The sequence below is a fragment of the Talpa occidentalis genome, unplaced genomic scaffold (assembly GCF_014898055.3).
Source record: "Talpa occidentalis isolate TD23 unplaced genomic scaffold, MPIMG_talOcc4v2.1 talOcc4.7, whole genome shotgun sequence".
NCBI classification, from domain to species: Eukaryota; Metazoa; Chordata; class Mammalia; order Eulipotyphla; family Talpidae; genus Talpa; species Talpa occidentalis.
The window spans coordinates 41,121,819-41,141,853 of record NW_023605083.1 but is presented as its reverse complement, the minus strand read 5'-3'; the positions used below and the strand labels follow the sequence as shown (position 1 = coordinate 41,141,853).

Here is a 20,035-nt window from a genome sequence, read left to right as displayed (position 1 = left end):
AAGTTGAGACTGTAACTGAGGAGTTGTGAGAAGAGGCCCATTACTTACCTGCTTAGCCCACTAGTGGCCACTTAGCGGATATATCTCTTCTCAGGATAAGAGCTTTCGAGTGCTGGGAGCAAATAAACTTTATAAAATATACCATTTAGTCCTAGTCTTACTATAAACCAAGTGGTGACTTAGGTCTAAAGAGTTGACTCACATCACATTTGAAAATATTAATATTTTCAAAAAATGAAAATGATGATGAGCTGGTCACAGTGCCAAAAGCACTGATCTGGGCTCTATTCTCTTTGCCAATACCATTTGCACAGGCAGCAAATCTCTCAACCACGCACCCCAGGGTCTATGTCTACTAGAAGAGTTTTCACTCCTTCTAAGACATTAATTTGTATACATCCCCAACAAGTACAGCTTTAGTGAATAGTATCCTCTGAGTGCTTTTTTCCTTTTAAACATCGACTGTAATTTTTGTACTACATTGAAACTTTTTTTCTCTTCATGTGAGAATTGATTTTACATCTACTAAATGCTCATCTTTCAAATGTACTCATTTCTAACAGCAAAGATAATCATTCTATATATAGCCACAACCCTTTTGCAAAACACTGTTATGGCACAAAGAAGACTTTTTCTTTTAAATGCATTGTAAAGAAAAATGAAATAATTTTTGAGACTTGCTATAAGTTTTCTCTTTGTAATTAAGTTTGAGCAGAGTAAGTTTTTTTTTATTTTCTTCTCCCAACAGTGTGTCCCAACATTATATAAAAGTGGTACTTTGAAAAGTAGATTAAACCACATAATTTGGCTAATGTGGCTCTCAACAACTATCATAAGTGTACATTTTGCCATGTAAATGAACTTCCATATAGTAAAGTGTTTGGTTTGGAAATATTCACCCAGTTCAAAGGATTAAAACAAAACAAAACAATACTCAAGGAAAAATCCCAGGGTTCTGGGCCTTGTTCTTACATATGCTATGAGATCTTGATTAAAATGTTTACTTTTCCTTGACCTTTGTTTCCACATTTGAAAAATGAAGAAGTTAAATTGGATGCTCTATTAATAACTTGCAGTTCTATAATGCTAATGTCAAATAGTTCTTGTATGACAGTGCAGAAGTCTCAGATCATAAGAAAAGCTAATAATTCCTAATTTAAAGATGATGAAATAGTCTCAAATAAGCTAAGTAATTTTGCAAAGTCACAAAGCTAACCTGTGAACTGACAGATCCCTTACCCGGTCCTGTCTGTTTCCAAGAGCTCATGCTTTTGGCTCTACCTCCAATGAAATTCCCCCCTTCCTGGAGGCCCAGAGGAACAGAAATGTTCCCTAATATAAAAGTACAAATTTGGCTTTCATAACTTCTGCATAAAATCTATGCCTTTTAGAAAAGTCCTCTGGAGAAAGTACTGGAATGCTTGATAGGTGATCTCTATGCCTTATCCTTTAATTAAGACAGTGGTTCTCAGATTGTGGTCTCAGGATGAGAAGCACCAGTAACATGTGAAAACTTGGTAGAAATGCCAATTCTCAGCCTCCCCCGGCCCCAACCCCACACACCGAATCAAAAGCTCTGGGAATGGGGCCCAGTAATCTGTTTTAAGAAGCCATCCAAATGATTTTAATACACACTGTAGTTTGAAAACCGCTGCACTAAGATATGTGACCTTGGGGAATGCGTGCGAGAACTCTGAGCTCTAGCTAACAGCTCTGAAATCCTACAGTCCTTCTATGACCTAACATCTGAATTATTAATAGGAGGTTAGATCAGATTCATATCGCTAATTCTGAGAACTGATAATAAAGTGAAGAAGGAGGACACAGACAAGGAGGACAAAGAGGACAGTCTTTCATATAGCCCACAATTAGTCAAAGCAGCAATTTTGTTGGTAACAATTTATGGCAGTGATGCCTATGACAACCCAAATTAGAACATCTTTTTTGGAGTCACTCTGAATGCAACTAGCTCTTTGGGAATTTAAAAATTTATTAGGCGACTTGGAGATCAGCTCAAAGAATGACAGAATCAATTAAAAATATGCATTCTGTTTCCTCAGCTCTGCCTTAAGTCATTCAGGAGACAGTTTCTGGGAATGGAGTCTAATAGATCTTTTTGGCAAACTGAAACAAAGCAATATTTCACTTCCCAAGGTTTACCCCTCCCCCCCACTAGGAGATGACATAGATTTCAGGATCTATTTCAGCCAGCGATGACATAACCGGCCTTCCAGGTAGCTTCAGGAACTCATGTTTCCCCGGTTTAGCCATGACTCAGCGGATGGCAGGGAGTATGAATGGTCTTAAGTACCAAACCGACGCCAAGGTCATATTTCCATTACTTATTAAACATTGTAGTTGCCCACATCCTAAGTCTCCTAACTCCATTCTCATGTAGACCATGGCTTAGGACAAAAATCCCTTCATTATGTCTAGCCCTGAGGTTACAAAAGGTGCCATTTTTCACCTATGAAGTTGAAGCAACTGACTGTCATCCACATGTCTGGTGCATATTAACTTTGGTTTGTAAACAATGTTGATGGTTTTACCATCTTGAACACACTCTTACCTATTTCTTTTATGATAGGGAAGGAAAATAATATATGCTTAGCATTTACTATGCCCTAAATACTTTTTTAAAAAAACATTTATTTATTTATACAAGCACTGGGTACAGTCAGAAGCAGGGGAGGGTGAGAGAACTCACCAGAGTCGGAGTGGGGAACATAACAGACTGACTGATGAAATACACCGCTGAGGTGAGCAGTGGGCACGGCAGGAGAGGTCTGTCGCACCATGTGGGACCCTCCCTGGTGGCCGGGGATCGAACCAGCGCTGCAGAGGCTGTTGCAGCCTCACAGGCTGGCACCCAACTGCTGCGCCACCAGGAAGGCCTGCCCTAAATACTTTTTGCATGTTTGTATCATTTACTATTAAGAGAAACTCTGTGAGTTTGGGATTGTTAGTTCCATTTTGTAGGCATGAAAACTAAAGCCAAGATAACTAAAACTGCATAGCTAATAAATAGTAGAGACAGGATTGGAACATAATTTGTAGTTCCCCACTTTCCTGGGTATTTAGTATGTGGGCAAAAGAGCACCTCAGAACTGGGGCTCAGACTGTGATGTTGAAACAGGTTGGTGTCCAAGAATCATAGATTCTACCTTGAAATACAGAGAAAACTTATTATGGCAGAATAAGAGAGAGATAAGGAAACTCAGACTTTTTGTTTGTTATATCAAACATTCATACATATAAAGCCATTTATGGATATGTAATTTATATATATAAATATGTATAGAACATAGATAAGTGATAAAAAAATAACAAAACACTCATGTGCTCATCATCCAGCTGTGTATCTACTTCTTCATTGTGTCCCCTGACCCAGAAATAAACACTCTCCTGAATTTTTTGTTTATCCTTCCTTTGTTTTTCTCCATGGTTTTATTGCATGTCTCTGTAACACACACATACACACCCACACATGTGCACACACGTTTGTGCAAGATACTAACCTTGCTTTTAAACTTTGCTACTAAGGTATTATACTGTAAATATTCACCTACAACTTGCTTTTTTAACATTTTATTCTTGAGATTTACCCATTCTGTACATAGGCACATTCATTTCCACTGCTGTATAAAAGCATCCCATTGTCTGGACACACCACAGTCTAGTGCCCTTTCCCTCAATGTGACTCTGGATTGCTTCAGTTTTGGACCATCTCAAACAAGCTGTGACAAACATTCTTGTACTCATCACCTGATCACATGTATGGGTCTCTAGGCAATGTAACCTAGGAGTGAATTGCTAAGTTGTAGGTCATGCACATATCACCTTGATAATGCAGTGACAACATGTTTTCTAGAATTTGGACCAGTATATACTGCGAGCAGCCCGAGTGTTTATATAGCTTCCTAGCATTTTATATTGCTACACTTTTTCATGTTTCTCATGGGTAGAAAATGTTGTCTTATAGTTTCAATTTGTAGTTCTTGCATATTCAATTCGGTTGAGCATCTTTTCATATGTTTATTGGCTTTTCTGATTTCTTCGTCTTTGGAATAAGTACTAGTTCATATTTTTGCTGGAAAATCCTTCCTTTATCTTTACTCTCTACTCTTTTATAACCACAGTGTGCATGACAAGTTGGAGATGCAGGAGTAGTGAGGAGGCAGCTGAAGAGGCTTCGGCAGGGTGTCTCCAAGAAGAGAGACATCACGTTTGAAAGCCCAGAAGTCACCGAGAATGTGCTGTGTTTGAGAATGCTCCAGAAATCCCATGCAATATGATTCTAGAATACAAGTTTTGACTTTGGGTTGCGAGACATCTGAAACTGAAGTGTGTTTTTAAGACAGACCACCCAATAGCAGTTTCAAAGCAGATATCCAGAAACTAGGAACTTGTCACTTGAATCCCTCAGCCACAAGAGGGTAGAAAAGAGTGGAAATGAAGGAATGATTTATGGAGATGACTTTTTGGAGAGAGCTATTTTCTCCAACCTCCTCAAAAGGGAAGGGTGAGGAATTGCTACCCTTTTATTCAGAATTGGAGAGGGGGACTTCTAGGGACCAGTGGGAGAATCTAATATGTATCCTGAGGAGTTTGGGATTAAACCATGCTGTCAACTCATGCTTTAAAAATTCTGTAGGTAAAATGACTTGAGTCACCTGCAGTCACAGAGTCAGGAGCAAGGTCAGCAGTGGGATCAGCCTGACTTCTTTATTTGCTCTGGTATCTTTCAATAATATCATCCAAGAAACATCTTTAATCCTTTCCTTGCCTCTCCTCTCTTTCCCTGCTTCAATCTCTTGGTGGAGTTAGAAACCAGATTTAGCTGCATGGGAAGCATCAAATAGGAGAAAAAGAAGAGGTCCCCAAACCCACCCCTTTCCTCCACATTGGGGATCCAGTGTGGGGAGGGGCCCAATTTAATTTTAAATCAAGTCTGGTGTTTTCTGTGCTTTATGGGAATGAATGTTTTGAATACTGCACTGAGAAAGTGCTTGACCCTGGAAGTGACCGTCATATTTTCTATTACCCAATAAGGAACTGAACAAAGTTCTTGAAACTGCTGGCATTTTCTTCCATATGTGAGAGAGGAGCAGTCACATGAAGGGCCAAAGGGACAGTGGGAGACAGATACTAAGTTGTTTTCTAAAGACATTCCACATTCCTGATTTTAAAAATTGACATAATTAGAAATCGGCAAAAGAAGAGGTTATAGAGGAGGTGGCAAGGGCCAGACTAGAAGAGAGTATGAGTCACAGGAGTATTTGGGACTTCCCCCAAAGCCCAAGAAAGCCACTGGAGAGTTCTAAATAGCCGAGTCTAAGGCAAGGTGTGCTTGAAAAAAATCCCTCTAGCTTCAGGATAAATGATGATTCAAAGAACAGAAGAGGTGGGGCCAGCCAGAGGAGGCTATATGAGTAAAAGGGTAAAAGAAATAAAAGATTTTCAGAGATGTGATAAGTTTGATGTTAACTGGTGATGAACCCAAAGTGGGAAGTCAAAGATGGTGCCTACATTTCTGGTTTGAATCAATGAGTGATCAGCAGTGCCACTTCCAGAGACTAAGGATGCTTTTGATCCTTTAATATTCTAGAGAGATAAACAGGGCAGACAATGGTGTCTCCATCTTATTCATGTAGTAACTAATATTCAAGAAAAAGAAAACCAAATCATTTGCTAAAGTGTACATAACCCGATACATGCTCAGAGTGTTGATTTACATTTTCTACTTCAGATGACCACACTTGAACTGTTTGCTATCTCGTTCTCTTGGATTGCAAACAGAAACAAATGCCTTATGATTGGTGGAGTTGTGTGCAATTTAAAGGAAGAGAGGGGGTCTCCCTGGGGGTGCAAGGGGTTAGTAAGTACAGTGCTGTGAAGCTATCCACAGCCACTGCTGCATGAGTTCAATTCCCAGCCAGGGAGTTGACCCAGTTGGCGCAGCAGACCTCTCCTGTCTTGCCTGCTGCTCCCCTCAGCAGTGTATTTCAGTCCAGCTGCCTGTCCTGTTCCCCACTCTGTCTCTGGTGCATCCTCTCACCATACCTCTGGCCTGTACCCCAATTTGTGTATGCATAAATGAATCTTAAAAAAAAAAAAAAGGAAGGGGCTTCCCTGGTGGCGTAAGGGGTTAAGCACCACATTATGAAGCAATCCACAGCGTCTGCAGCACGAGTTCAGTCCCTGGCCGGCCAGGGAGCAACCCACATGGCGCAGCAGACCTCTCCTGTCTCGCCCTCTGCTCCCCTCAGCAGTGTATTTCAGTCAGTCTGCCTGTTCTGTTCCCCAGTCTGTCTCTGATGAATCCTCTCACCCCTCCCCCACATCTCTGGCCTGTACCCCAGCTCTTGTATGCATAAATAAATAAATCTTTTTTAAAAAATAAAAAATAAAAATAAAGGAAGAGAAGAAATTGAATTCTGATATAATCCTCAAGCTTAAAATATTTGTACATTCAACAATTTCAATAAAACATAATTATGCTTCTTGGAATCATGGAAATATTCCATGAAACCCTAGATTTTAATATAGTCAAGAAAGCTCTGATCTGGCCGAGGTAACTTTTTGTTTCTCTCCCAGCCAGAGTTCTATAATTTATCTTCTTGAGTAATATTTCTCAAATTTTAATGTGCATATGAATCATTTGAGGAACTTGTTAAAATGCCAGTTCTGTTTCAGTAGGTTTGGGGTGGGGCTCAAGATTCAGCACTTTAACAAGCTCCCAGAGGATGCCCAGTCTGTGGGTTTGACTTTTGAAAAAGCAAAGTTTTAGATGAACCCAGAACATCTCAAAGTAAAAGTAGGCATGGAGAGAGATCAGAACGAAAGGACCCAAAGGTTTTCCAGAAATGTAATTATGTTGAGGATAAACAGAATTACAACTTAGAAATGATGAGGCAAACTCTTAGGCCTGTTTGCCTACTTTGTAAACTCCTTTCTTCAGTCAGTCAGTGCTTTGCCTATACCTTAGTCCACATTTTTGCAAATTAGAAAATTTACACCTTTGCCTAGGGCCAAGCTGGAAGGTAGTTTTTCCTGTCACCCTTACCCATAGCTCTTAGGAAACTGCACTTTCAAATAAAACTTGAATGTGAAATGACAGGTCCCTGTTCCTCACTCCTTCATAAGAGATGTCGACAAATCCAGGAAATGAGATTCTGCCAGTTTGACTGACTTGTTCTCTAGGTGTCAACCTAAATAAAGAGGTAAACTGAGGCAAACTCAAAGGGCAGAAATTGAACTTCTTGGGGATAGCAGAATAATTTGTATTTGAGAAGTGTATGTTATAAAAAGCTACTGACCAGTCCCTTGAGGCTGTATTTATGGGCTAGGAGAGCCAGAAGAAGTCCAGCCAGAATCCAAGCAGAAATTCCACTGGCTTGAGGTTGAGGGATTCTTGATAGATGTTCATTGATCAAAAGTCTCAGTCTTCTGTAAATCTGGCATTTACAGAAAATCTGCCTCTCAGTTCTTTTTTTTCCCCCATGTAAACCTTCTGTGTTAATAAATAAAGCATATTCATGCCTTAGATTTTAAATCACATTTACAGATAAGGAAAACTTTTAGGTCCTAACAGGTAAGAGAAAAGCTACTGTTACTGGACAGAATGCATTACCCCCTCCCCTCCCCGCCCACACACACATTTTAAGCTTAAAGCATAGAGATTTTAGAGATTTAAGGGCAGATTACACCTTACATCCTCTACACTGGACAATTGGAACCAGAGAAAGATCAAAAGACTTGAAGTTCCCCCAACCACTACCTGATCCCATCACCTTCATCAGAATGTTACTTTTAAATAAGAGGTAGATGTCCTAATTAGATTAAGTAGAAACTTTCTCCTGTTGTTACCAATTGGGTTAAGGGTATCAGTTATACTGATGCAGAATACTAGGACAGCAAAGAGGAAGTTGCAGAGATAATCTTGTTTCTTCAAATATCACAAATGTCCATATCATGGCTATAGAGCAGTGAATGAACTCCATCTCCCCAGATTTACTCCAGAAATTTCCTGTTGGCATTTGCACCAAATAAGTCTCCTTATACTTCTGGCTCGCAGGGATCACTGCTCCCAGGGATTCCCACCTTGGCATCTGGCATCATCTGTTGGGCTTTGAGATCCAGCTGGCTTTCTAGGGTATAGGAAACATTTATTTTAAGGTCCCCATTATGGACCTCAACTCCACCATCTATTTCCTCAGGCTGGTGGGCTTCCTGATTAAACTGGACATTAGTATCTTTTTTGGTGGCAATTTTATACAGAGGGCTTGCTTTTTACACTGCAGCTTTTACCCCCAGGAGAAATACTGCTTCCTGCAATGAACAATCCTTCAAGGATCCAACAACTGATACAAACCCTGTAGGATCAGTCCACCTAGCAGCTCTTGGTACCTGATTGTATCTTTTACCACCTTGCTGAATCTCTTTTGCTTCACTTAGTAGGTCTGTAATAAGGTCACCTCTTGTTCAGGATTTTGAGCCATGCTGGATTCGTCAAATTGGACATCTAAATTTCCCTCTGTTGCTAACTCTGCTTTTCTTCCTTCTTACAGTATTGCATGATCTTCAGTCTTTGAGTTTGCACTAGATAATCTTTTTCAATGTTGAACTCTTCTCTGCCATTGCATACATTTCTTCTGCTCTCTCATTGCCGCCTTGTTCAATACAAGCCATCATATAATGACATTGTTTTTGTGTGTTAGTATCGCTGAGTGCCCTGCTGAAAAAGATGCTAAGTTGGTGGGCACCTGACTCGAGTTTAGACTTAAAGGGACAATGAAAGGAATGGGAGAGGCCCTCTCTGGTGGTGCAGGTGGTTGAGCGCAGCACTGTGAAGCTGTCTGCATCTCTGCAGTGCGGGTTCAATCCTGGCTGGCCGGGAGATACCCACATGGCGCGGCAGACCTCTCCTGTCTCGCCTGCTGCTCCCCTCAGCAGTATCTTCGGTCCTTCTGCCTGTTCTGCTTCCCACTCTCTCTGGTGAGTTCTCTCACTCTCCCATGCCGCTGACCTGTATCCCAGCTTTTGTATAAGTAAATAAATCTTGAAAAAAAAAAAAAGAGGAACGGGAGAGGAGAAACCACAGTCTCTCAGTTCTTAAATTTCGTTGTTTTAAGGGGGCATACATGAGAGTCTCCATTTCATATCCTCCCGCTCCATTTTGTGTTGAAATCCTTTCACACTGGGAATATTTTGTGCTATTTGCTTCCTTTTGTGTGCCTTAAAATCAATCTTTAAGCTATCCTTACTATTAAAGAAGGGAAGAATTTCTCTCCAAAGTCTATCTGTTGGCTACTTTGCTGTGCTCTCCTTAAAGTGACATGGGGTGGAGGGTGACTATGGAACTCTCAGTGATTTAACGGAGAAACAGGTGGTGATGGATTAGATTGTTTTAATTAATTGGAACAGGATTGCTCTAATTAATCACATTGAATTTAGAGCCAGGAGATGTTAGGGCTGTAGCCTTGGTTTTGCCATTTGTATTCTCTGTGACCTAAGTCAAGCAATTTTGCATCTTTGATTTCAGTTTTTCACATGTAAAATGAAGCAATGGGGCAAAAACTTCCCTTTCATTCTGGCTCTAAAAACTTTGTTCCTGAAGTTATTTCAAGTGAATTTGAAAGAAATAAGCTGCCAAGTTTTGCCATGGCTAGTTATCTATATTTTGTAGATATAGATCTATCACCTTTTCCCCTTTTCTGATTAATTCGTGTTTGCTGTCCTGAAAACTATTTTCAAAAAGTTCTATATGTACATTTTATCCATCAGCTAAGCTTAGGAGTCACTAAGCTGAGCCACAAGGGGGCGCCTGGGAGATGTTACTCTCCAGCCCAGTGATTCAAAACCATTTTGAATATTAAAATAGAAATAAAATTGATTAGCTATTTCCATATCTAGTTTACCTCATCTAGTTTGAAATAAATTTGTTGTTGAAAGCATCTCTTACACTTTGGTATGTTGGGTTTAATTTTCTTCTCTATAAACTTTTATTAATATAATCTGAAATAACTTCCAGCATTGCTGACTTACAAAAGTAATACAATTTCAGAATTCAAACTGAGGTTGAATTTTTGGAGAGTGGCTAGCTATTATCTGATGTGAATAAAGATTAAATGTTTCAAATTTTCTTTTCTTTTTTTTTTTTTTTTTTTTTTTTTTTTTTGCATAAAAGAGCTGGGGTATAGGCCAGTGGTGCTGGGGGTGAGATGATTCACCAGAGACAGAGTGGGGAATAGAACAGGCAGATTGACTGAAATACACTGCTGAGGGGAGCAGCAGGTGAGTCAGAAGAGGTCTGCTGCACCATGTGGGTAGCTCCCTGGTGGAGGAAGCCTCTCAGGCAAGAGTAATGATAGCACTCAGACTTATCCCCTAGACCACCAGGGAGGCCTCCAAATTTTCTAAGACAATCACTAGACCTGGGGTCCCCATATTTTTCTTGTCTTTTTCTTGGAAACTGTTTTTTTTTTTTTTAAGTTTTGTCTGTTGGTTAACAAGGCTAGGTAAATGCAGAACAATTCATGCTTTGAAATACGTGTTTTTCTCTAGTACGCTTTTTGTAAATTGTTATATAATTTACATCTAATGAAATGATACAGACTATTTCTAATACCTTAAGAATGTTCCTTTATCTCCTTTCAGGCAACTAGTGAGCATCTTTGTGTCTGGCCTTTTTTTTTTAAATTTAAATTTTATTTTTATATTCCCCATACAATTACAACCCCCTTATTTTGACCCTAATCTCTCCTTTCCCTGCCCCCCACACCCCCATAGAGTGTCTCTGGTTCATAGTTGTTTGTTGATTTTGATATTTTCTTTCTTACAGGTGTTCTTTTTCCTGGTCCCTTATTTAAGTTTTCTAGATTCCTTCTATGAGTGAGACCATTTTCTTGGAAACTTCTGATAACAATAGATTATACTTAATATCTCAAAACCTTACTCCATCATCTATCCCTTCAAAATATCTTTTTCTCTTATCTATAAAACGAAGTTAATAAGAGGACTAATCACATAGTGTTGCTAGAATATAATGAATTAATAGCATCTAAAACATTTACAAGACTACCTAGTATAAGGAAGAAAAAATGTTTCTTCTATCCTTCTATGTTCTTTGGCTACTCTAATAATTAAGATGATACTGGACAGATTAGCAGGAAAATAATTAATTTCATAAGTTATGGGCCTCAAAGATATGAGTCCCAAGCAGAAGTTGGTACATTGATATTTATATGCCCATCTGAGCTAAAAAATGAGGGGGTTCTGGGGCTTCTAAGGGGAAGAAGGAATTCACAGGAGGTAAGAAGAAGTAGATGTTTGTTAATTGAATATTTGTCCTGCCACATACAGCTGTCATTCTCTTATAATAGTAGGTTTTTTTCTGGGCCAGTTCCCCTAGTTTATTTTTCAGGTATTTAAGGGAAAGGTAGAATTTTGCTTTTGAAACTGCTGGGTCTTGATTGCTGTTAGCTCGAAATAACCTGTATGCCAAAATCGCACATTTGGGGCAGGCTTGTTGTGAACCCCTTTACAAGCATATAATTAGCATCAATGACATGAAAGTTGCTGTGCTGTTACCATTTTTATCTTGGCCGATCGTCCACCACTCAGTCACCCACTCCCAAAACCCAAGTCCCACCTTTTTTCTTCCTTGTCCCTCAGAGAGAGAGAGAGAATATGATAAAGCAGACAGGACAAGTTGGTAACAAAAGATGCATCTGTGGAGAGGTATGCAGGTATACTCTTTTCTGTGGTTATAACTTTTCTTTAAGTTTGAAATAATATTAAAATGAAGTGAAACAGACAAAACAAAATACTTCACTGGCTTCTTCAGAATAATGTCCAAAGCCCTTACTTACTTCTTTAGAATCATCTGTTTTTCCCACTTGATGTTTAAGTTCCAGCCATAAATATATGATTTTAATTCATTATCTTTGCACTTAGTGTTCTCTCAGTAGGAAAGCTATGGTTTTCTCCCATTTGTCTACTTACAAACTACTATTTATACCTTCTCATCCAGTGTATCAATGGAATCTTTCCTGTATGATGCCTTTGCAATTTGACAGATTTAATCATTGGCTTCCTGAAGGGGCGCAGGGTATGCCATCCTCCAAATACTCCTCTTTGGCATAAGATTTGTTTTGAGTTTATTATTTTTAAGAAACAGCAGACACAGAAGAAACTCTGAAAATCCAATAGAAATAACCCTTTTTATAAGAGAAATTTTTGTTTATGACAGAAATCTCCATTTGTAAGGGTGTTTCCATCTCTGTATCAGGAAGAGAAGGATGACTAAATCTCTAGAAACTTTTATCAATGGAGAACAGACAAACTTAAATCTGTCTAGCAACCACACCCTTGTTTATTGCTCATTGCCTGAAAACCTGTCATGACTGGTTCCCTCCCTCTCCATGTCTTTAGATAGTATTTAAATGATTTGGATCATTTTGGAGAGTTGCTGGGTTTTCCCCATGTACACAGGAGGTATACATGTTGTTAAACTTCTTTTTTTTTTTTTTTTTTTAAATATTTATTTATTTATTTATACAAGCACTGGGTACAGTCAGAAGTGCAGGAGCGTGAGAGAATTCACCAGAGCCAGAGCAGGGAGCAGAACAGGCAGACTAAGGAAGCACACTGCTGAGGGGAGCAGCGGGCATGGCAGGAGAGGTGCCATGTGGGACCCTCTCCTGGTGGCCGGGGATCGAACCGGCGCTGCAGAGGCTGCGAACAGCTTCACAGCCCAGCGCTCAACCGCTGTGCCACCAGGGGAGGCCCTGTTAAACTTCTTTTTTAAAAAAATATTTATTTATGCATGAAAGAGCCAGGGTGCAGGCCAGAGGTGTGGAGGCGGTAGGAGGGGTCTGAAATGCACTGCTGAGGGGAGCAGTGGGAGAGACAGAAGTCTGCTGTGCCATGTGGGTCACCTCCCTGGTCAGCTGGGGATTGAACTCTCTGCAGTGTCTGCAGGAAAGTTCGTCGTGCTGTGACTTAACTCCTTGCGCCACCAGGGAGGCCCCATGTTAAATTTCTGTTCATTTTTCTTCTTTAGGCTGTCTTTTATTACAAGAGGTCTCAACCAAGGACCTAGAAGTGTGGAGGAAAAAATGATTTTTCCTCCTTCATCCTCCAATCCCTCCCCTCCCCATAGCACTGTGTTTCTCATTTTGACTACTTGCCCTTTTCTCATGCTATATAGTTATTCTGTTTCCTCTCCTAGACTCAGAGTCCTTGGAGAGCAGAGTCCCCTATCCATATCATTCATTATTACTCTGCAGAGCCTGAAATCCCAATTTCTGTCTCTTGTGCTCCTAAATACATTTTTATTTGCCAGACCATGCTGGGTCTTCACCTTTTGCCATTTGAAATGGCCACAGTGACACTCAATTTGCTGCTGCTTCCTGTTGTTCATAACTGAAGCTTGGCTCTTGGTTACTCTCCTTAGTTATTTTAATTCCTACCCTCACCCTCCATAGAGGACACGAGCTTTTATTGATGAAGAGGTGAAATTCAGTGGCCATCACTGCTACCTATAGGGCTCTCCCACCCCAGGGACCTCCCTCCCTTACATTTATCCTGTTCTGGAGCCAGTCACTTTACCTCTTGGAAGTTTCCATTTCCTCATCTACAAGGAAGGTACGCTTCATTTCCACATCCTTTATAAGAGAGTTAAATAGGAAGGAAAATTATTTTCCTTTTTATAAATGTGTCTTTTACAAGAGGGCAATATCTACTCTGTTTTCAGAGATTCTTTTCTGTGTATAGCTTCCCAAAAACTATCAGTCCAAAAGAACGCTTATGCCAAAGAGGCATAGTTTAGAGTAGCAGTTCTGTGCCATTCGGTAATGCTTTATTATGTTTTATTTGCTTAGCCTTTATTTGCTTGTTAAGACAGTTCATTTCATTTACTCCTTCTTGCTAATTTGTCTAAGTTCATCAGACTTTGATAGGAACTGGCAAGCTCAGAACAATTTTATTGCAATCAGTTATACTTCTAAAATTTAGAAATTTTCATTACTTGTTTTTAGTAACATAGAAGTAAATTTCTAGGGACTAAGGGGAGCTGTTGCTGTCTGAGTTGCCATATCTGCAAACCAAAAAACCAAAAATCAGATAACTTTATGTTTCTGTACATGTGCTTGACCAGAAATGCAGAATGTCCAGTTAGCCAATGTCCAGTTAGATGCCACAACAACACTGGGGTCTAAACTTCCTTCCTTTTTCCCTCTCATCCCAAATGAAATTGGTTCTGTGGCCCCTGCAATCAGGTATTTTTTCTTTTTCTTTTTCTTGCTCTTTATTCTTCATCCTATAATAGCGTCTGCTTTCAACCCTATTTTGCTGTTTTCCAAATAGAAATATCCACTTCATGGAATATTAAATAAAGTTTGTAACACCTAAATTGTCTTCTTTAATCATTTTTGTAACACTCCTATTTAGTATACTATGTTTTGTGGCTAAAATAAGAAAGGATCCCATGGAGAAAAAAAAATCATCCTGAGGGAAACACATCCCCTCTGAAATACTACTTGTGAGAGCCATTTTCTACACTGATGAAACAGATCACATGCTGAAAATTTGCCTCATGGGAGCGTAAGAAGTATGACTTTGGAGTGAAGGTTTCATAATAACAGGGAATTGTCTTTCTTATTCAACCCTCTATTCCAATGCCTCAAAGAGTGCCAGACCCTAGTAGGCAATCAACCAATGCTTGGTGAGTGAACAAATAAATGAGTTCAATAAACCCACTTTGGAGGGATATCATAGCTCAGAGTGTCTAAATATTTGAGGCAAGAGAAAAAGAGAAACTTGAGTAGACACAGATTAACTGAGGCCCCAAACTTGCCACCAGGATACCACTTGGTGCTGCTGCTTGATCTGTAATAAAGATGTTCAGCTGCTTCCAGTCAGGGACTTCCCTTGGCGAATATGCTCCAAATGTTTCTGGAATTGAAGGTTATCACAATATTTTTTTGGTTCCTTTCTGTTCCTCTGTTTGTTGCATGCTGCAGCTCTTTGAACCTGGGTTTTCTAAATAGTTTTACTGTAATAAAGGACTGATTTACCGACAACCCTTCCCTTTCTCATCTGCTATTTATCAGCACAGTACAGTTTCCTGTACCCGTTAGTGATGGGGAGATGATAAGGCTGATATTACTACATATGAGTAATACAAAGTTATGTTGTATTAATCTTCTGGATCATAAACTCCAACTATATTCTCATTTTAAATTATTTGCAGTTATTTTCCTAAAGACTCTTTTTATTGTCTCATTGAGTTCCTACTAAGCTACTTGTTTCAGATTTTCTGAAGATCTTGTTCCTTTATAACTCTTCTGGTGTTGAGACTTGACAAATGAGAATGTTAGGGTGAGGGGGGGGAGAGGCCTTAAGATGTACTCTATAAATCATCAAAATGTGATGTACTATACAGTCTCAGCATGAACTGGAAATGGAAAAAAAAAATGCTGAAAATAGGATTGATTCCTTTGGGCTTAAATTGGATTGGCAACGACATAGATTCTGCTGTGGGTTGAAGTCATTTCTACTCTAGCACTATTCAGCCCGTGGGGAATGGTGGAGTCATGATTTAGCAGCAAGATTCTGGGAGCAGGCCAGCAGCTACATCTGTTCTGCACTGTAAGTAGACTGGGAAAATAATTTGAAAAAAAGCCAGAGGAGGGAGGTGAAGGAGAACACAAAACCTTTACCCTCAAAAAGGTTATGAAAAGTTGACATAATAGGAGCCATTTTAAAATGGCTTTGGGGCAGCCATATGAAAGCATATGAGAGGACTTGTTTTAAACAGACTGGACAATACCACCAACATTCTAAGAAGCCAGCAAGAACCAAAATATCCCCTTTGAAAAGATTGAGAAGTGTGAACTTTGACCTTGTGACCCCAGGCCTTACCTTTATCTGATCCATTAGCTTATCCTTCATTTACTCTCTGTAAAACCTTCTGTCTTTTGTCACTCCTTGAGACACATTTTGGGTTTCTACCTCAATATGTGCTCCCTGAATTGAAATTCTTTGACCTCAAAAAGACACGATTTGCTTTTTTTAATTGACTTCCTAGATTTTTAGGCTAAGAAGAGCACAAAAAGTGGCTCATTCAATTACAAGGACATTGGGTTTAAAGAAAACTTTTTATAGAAACAAAATGTGTACAATTCTTTCTTTGTCTCATCCATTAAGTTTCCCTCTTCTTCAGATACAATAATCATAATACATAATTTAAGAAATTTATGTTGGAAAGGACTAAAGTATCACTATATGTGGAGTGAGTCTTAACGATTGAAATGCAATGCTTTGGTAACAACTATGAGACATTCAACACAATTTCAGTAAATTGCAAAGTTAATCTTTTCTCTGAACATGTGCAGAAATATATTTGTTTCTCTTTTTTGCATCAAGAGGTAATCTATTTATATGAGTGCCATTAAGACCATACATGGGTGGGAGAGAACATGGCTGATTTACTGTAAGGTCTTTGTAAACAGACTGGCCTGGATTCAAATTCCAACTCCATCATTTCCTGGCTGTGTGACTTCAGGCAGGTTGCTCTCTGACCCTTACTTAGCTTTTTTATCTGTGAAAGGGATAGTACTTACACAACTGTGAGGATGAGAGGGACCCTAAACACATGGAAAGCATGGGACAAATCCTAGTTTGCTTCCACTATTTTCTGTGAGTTCCCTTTCCTGCTATCATACTGCCTTCTATTTTTTTATTTTATTATTTTTTTTTTTTAATAGAGGCATGTTTTATTTATTTATTTGTTTGTTTGTTTGTTTTGTTTATACATGCACTGGGTACAGTCAGAAGCGCGGGAGGGTGAGAGAATTCACCGAGCCAGAGCGGGGAGCAGAGCAGGCAGAAGGACCGAAGTACACTGCTGAGGGAGCAGCGGGCGCAGGAGAGGTCTGCGCGCCATGTGGGACCCTCCTCTGGTGGCCGGGGAGCAGCCGGGGATCGAACCGGCGCTGCAGAGGCCGCGGGCAGCTTCGCAACCCAGCGCTCAACCACTGCGCCACCGGGGAGGCCCCATACTGCCTTCTAGACACTGTTGCATGTCCAGAGTTTTAATATCTTGTCTGATTGAAATAAATGAAGCAAACTGACTTGCCTAAATTTCAGCTAGATTTTTTTTTAAGTTAGAAATTACTTTTTCTAATAGCCAAAAGTGGCTAGAAAAGCTGCGGGGGGAAAAAAGGCTGCATGGAAGATAGGCACAGAAAGGGAGGTTTTAAGTCTCCTTGGAGCAATCACAATGGACTTAGGGGAGGAGCTTGGACAAGAATCAATTAGGCTATTTAGCCAAAATGCCAGATTCTTTTTTGGAAAGTCTTTCTGAAAGAGCAGTCAAATTTTAGGAACCATCAAATAGATGATTCAAAAATAAAATAAATCCTAGAAATAATTTCCACATCATTTAGGTAAAAGTGTTTTTTTTAGTTTTCAGAAATGCATATTGCATTTCCTAATTAATTACTGGGATGTATAAAGAGAATAAAATAGTTCTTAGGGGATCTTGGGCTCTGTTTAACCTCTTTAGGTCATAATTTCCTTATGTAAAAGAGAAGACTGAGATGAAATTATTTCTAAGATCCCTTTTAATCTAAAGTTTAAGAGTACGTGTTTAAACTGTTATTAAATTATTTTTATGCTTCATGTATTAAAAACAAATAATAATGATTTACTGAGAAGTTATTTGCTATACTTCAGGTCATTGTTCCCTATAATTACCCTAAGATATTGATGATACAGAATACATCTCCAAGGGGAAAGGATCCATCATAGCAGGGGCCCAGGAAGATACCATTTTTGCACCCTCTCCCAATTACATGCCACCTCCTTGTGTTATAGGGCAGGGAGAGGGGCAGCCCAAACCCCGCAAACCTGCCTATTCTAAATGGGTTCTGCCATCCGCCGCATCAACACAAAACATATGACACTTTAATGGGAAGGAACTTTAATAAAAACTAGAAAACAATACAGGTAAGGCAAAGAGTCTAGTTTCTAAATGAAGCACCCAAAGTTACCCATCCCCTCGTGGGTAAAACTCCATCCATATGGGGTCGGCCCAGAGCAAGGCCCCAAAGCCTGCCACAAGTCTAAAACATCTTCCAGTGGGGACCCACAGAAAAGGGTCACAAACAACCAGACAAGCCCGGAAGGAAAAGAGCAAAATCAACATCAAGATAAAAGCTGCCATTGTCACCTCCCCACGGGTCTCACCCACATCTGTGTCACCTAGTCCACGACCAAAAGACAAGCGCAGTTTCTTCACGTGTCTCTAGGCTCCATGCGCCTGCTCCAGGTCTCCTTCTGGCTCCATCCTGCTTCCTTCCTCAGTCTCTTCTGCAGCTTCTCCTCTTCCTGCTCAGCTCCACCCTCCCTTGGGTGGGGCAGGGAACCTCCCCCTTTCCTGGGACCACCCTGTTACACTTGGACTGTGACATCCAGTAAGCCATGACCTGAATAGGGGTAGCTGGATGGAGTGGAAGGGATAAACAAATGGAGGTGGGACAAAAGAGGAGGAGAGACACCTGGAAGAGAGACACTTGGAGAAGAGATGCATGGATGCAGACACATGGGGAGGCTGCTCTGGTCCTTGGCAGAGACATGGCAGCTGTTATCTTGACCTCAACTTGAATTGATTATATGGTACTTTTTTTTTTTAAAGATTCATTCATCTATACATACAAGAATTGGGGTACAGACCAGAGTTTTTGGGGGTGAGAGGACTCACCAGAGACAAAGTGGGAAACAGAACAGGCAGATTGACCAAAATACGCTGCTGAGGGGAGCAGCAAGCAAGTCAGGAGAGGTCTGCTGCGCCATGTGGGTTGCTCCCTGGCAGGAGATTGAACTTGTGCTGCGGTGGCTGTGGATAGCTTCATAGGTTGTGTCTTAACCCCTTGCACCACCAGGGAGGCCCCTATATGGTACATTTTGAATTTTAGTTCTCTCCTCCTGTCCCAGCTTTTGGGAACCTGCCTAACCCTTTTCTTGTGGTTCCTTGCCATAATGCGCATTAGTCTTGTGGCAAGTTTTTAGGCCTCAGCCATCCTATTTTAGGCCAAGCCTGTTGGCTAATTTGCCCAAGAGGCGATGGGTAATTTTCAGAGTTTGCGGTTATTTGAATCTTTTCTTTGCCTTTGCACTTGTGAATGGGAAACCCTTTTACAAGGTGTTCTTAACAGATTGGAGTCCCTGAACAGCCCTTGGGCATGCATGTACTTAGGCACTGATACTGAAATTGCAGGTTTTCAGGCCTAGTCTCCCAGCCAGGAATGGACCCCAGGCTGCAGTGGCAGTGCTGAGGCCCAGCCACTAGACCACCATGGATTGGTGTCTCACGAAGCCACAGCAGGAACTTTGCTGACGCTCAGGGAAGCAAGCAAGAAGAGGCAGGTTTGTTCAGAGAAAAAAACTTTATTGAAGAGAAAAGAAACAGAAATAAAGTGGGACTCCCAAGCTGGTGGAGCCAGTCCAGGGAGGGGCAAGGAAGCCCAAGTGGAGTCGTGCCTCAGGGAATATGCACCTCCTTTCCCTAATTATTCTAAAGCTCCACCAGTCTCTTTGTGAGTGTTAGTTTTTGGTGGTCTCACTCACTGCCTAAATGTCTCTGTGCCCAGAACTAAGTTTCTGTGTGCCAGACCGTAACTTTTTTCTTCATTGTTCTTGATCTGGAATGTCCTATTGACCTTAGTCCTGGGATGTTTGACTATCTCTCATCAGAATCAGTTGCCCTTTCCTTTATTCCTCTTGTTCTTAATTCTGGAGTCTTCCTTAACTCTCCTGAAGTGCCCACCTACAATGTCCCTAAAGTTACCTGATTATCCTAACTTGCCCTATGACTCAGTATTATTATTATTTCCGTTTTAAAAATGAGAAAACTGGGGCCTCCCTAGTGGAGCAAGGGGTTAAGTCTCAGCACTATTAAGCTATCGCCAGCCACTGCAGCACAAGTTTGATCACCAGCCAGGGAGCTGACCCACATATGGTGCAGCAG

The 20,035-nt window shown here is 40.4% G+C and overlaps 1 pseudogene; it reads right to left on the bottom strand.

The window, feature by feature from the left end:
* Window positions 1–8,058: 8,058 nt before the first annotated feature.
* The window catches only part of LOC119231391 (V-type proton ATPase subunit E 1-like), a 28,794-nt pseudogene continuing 16,817 nt past the window's right edge, over window positions 8,059–20,035 (bottom strand).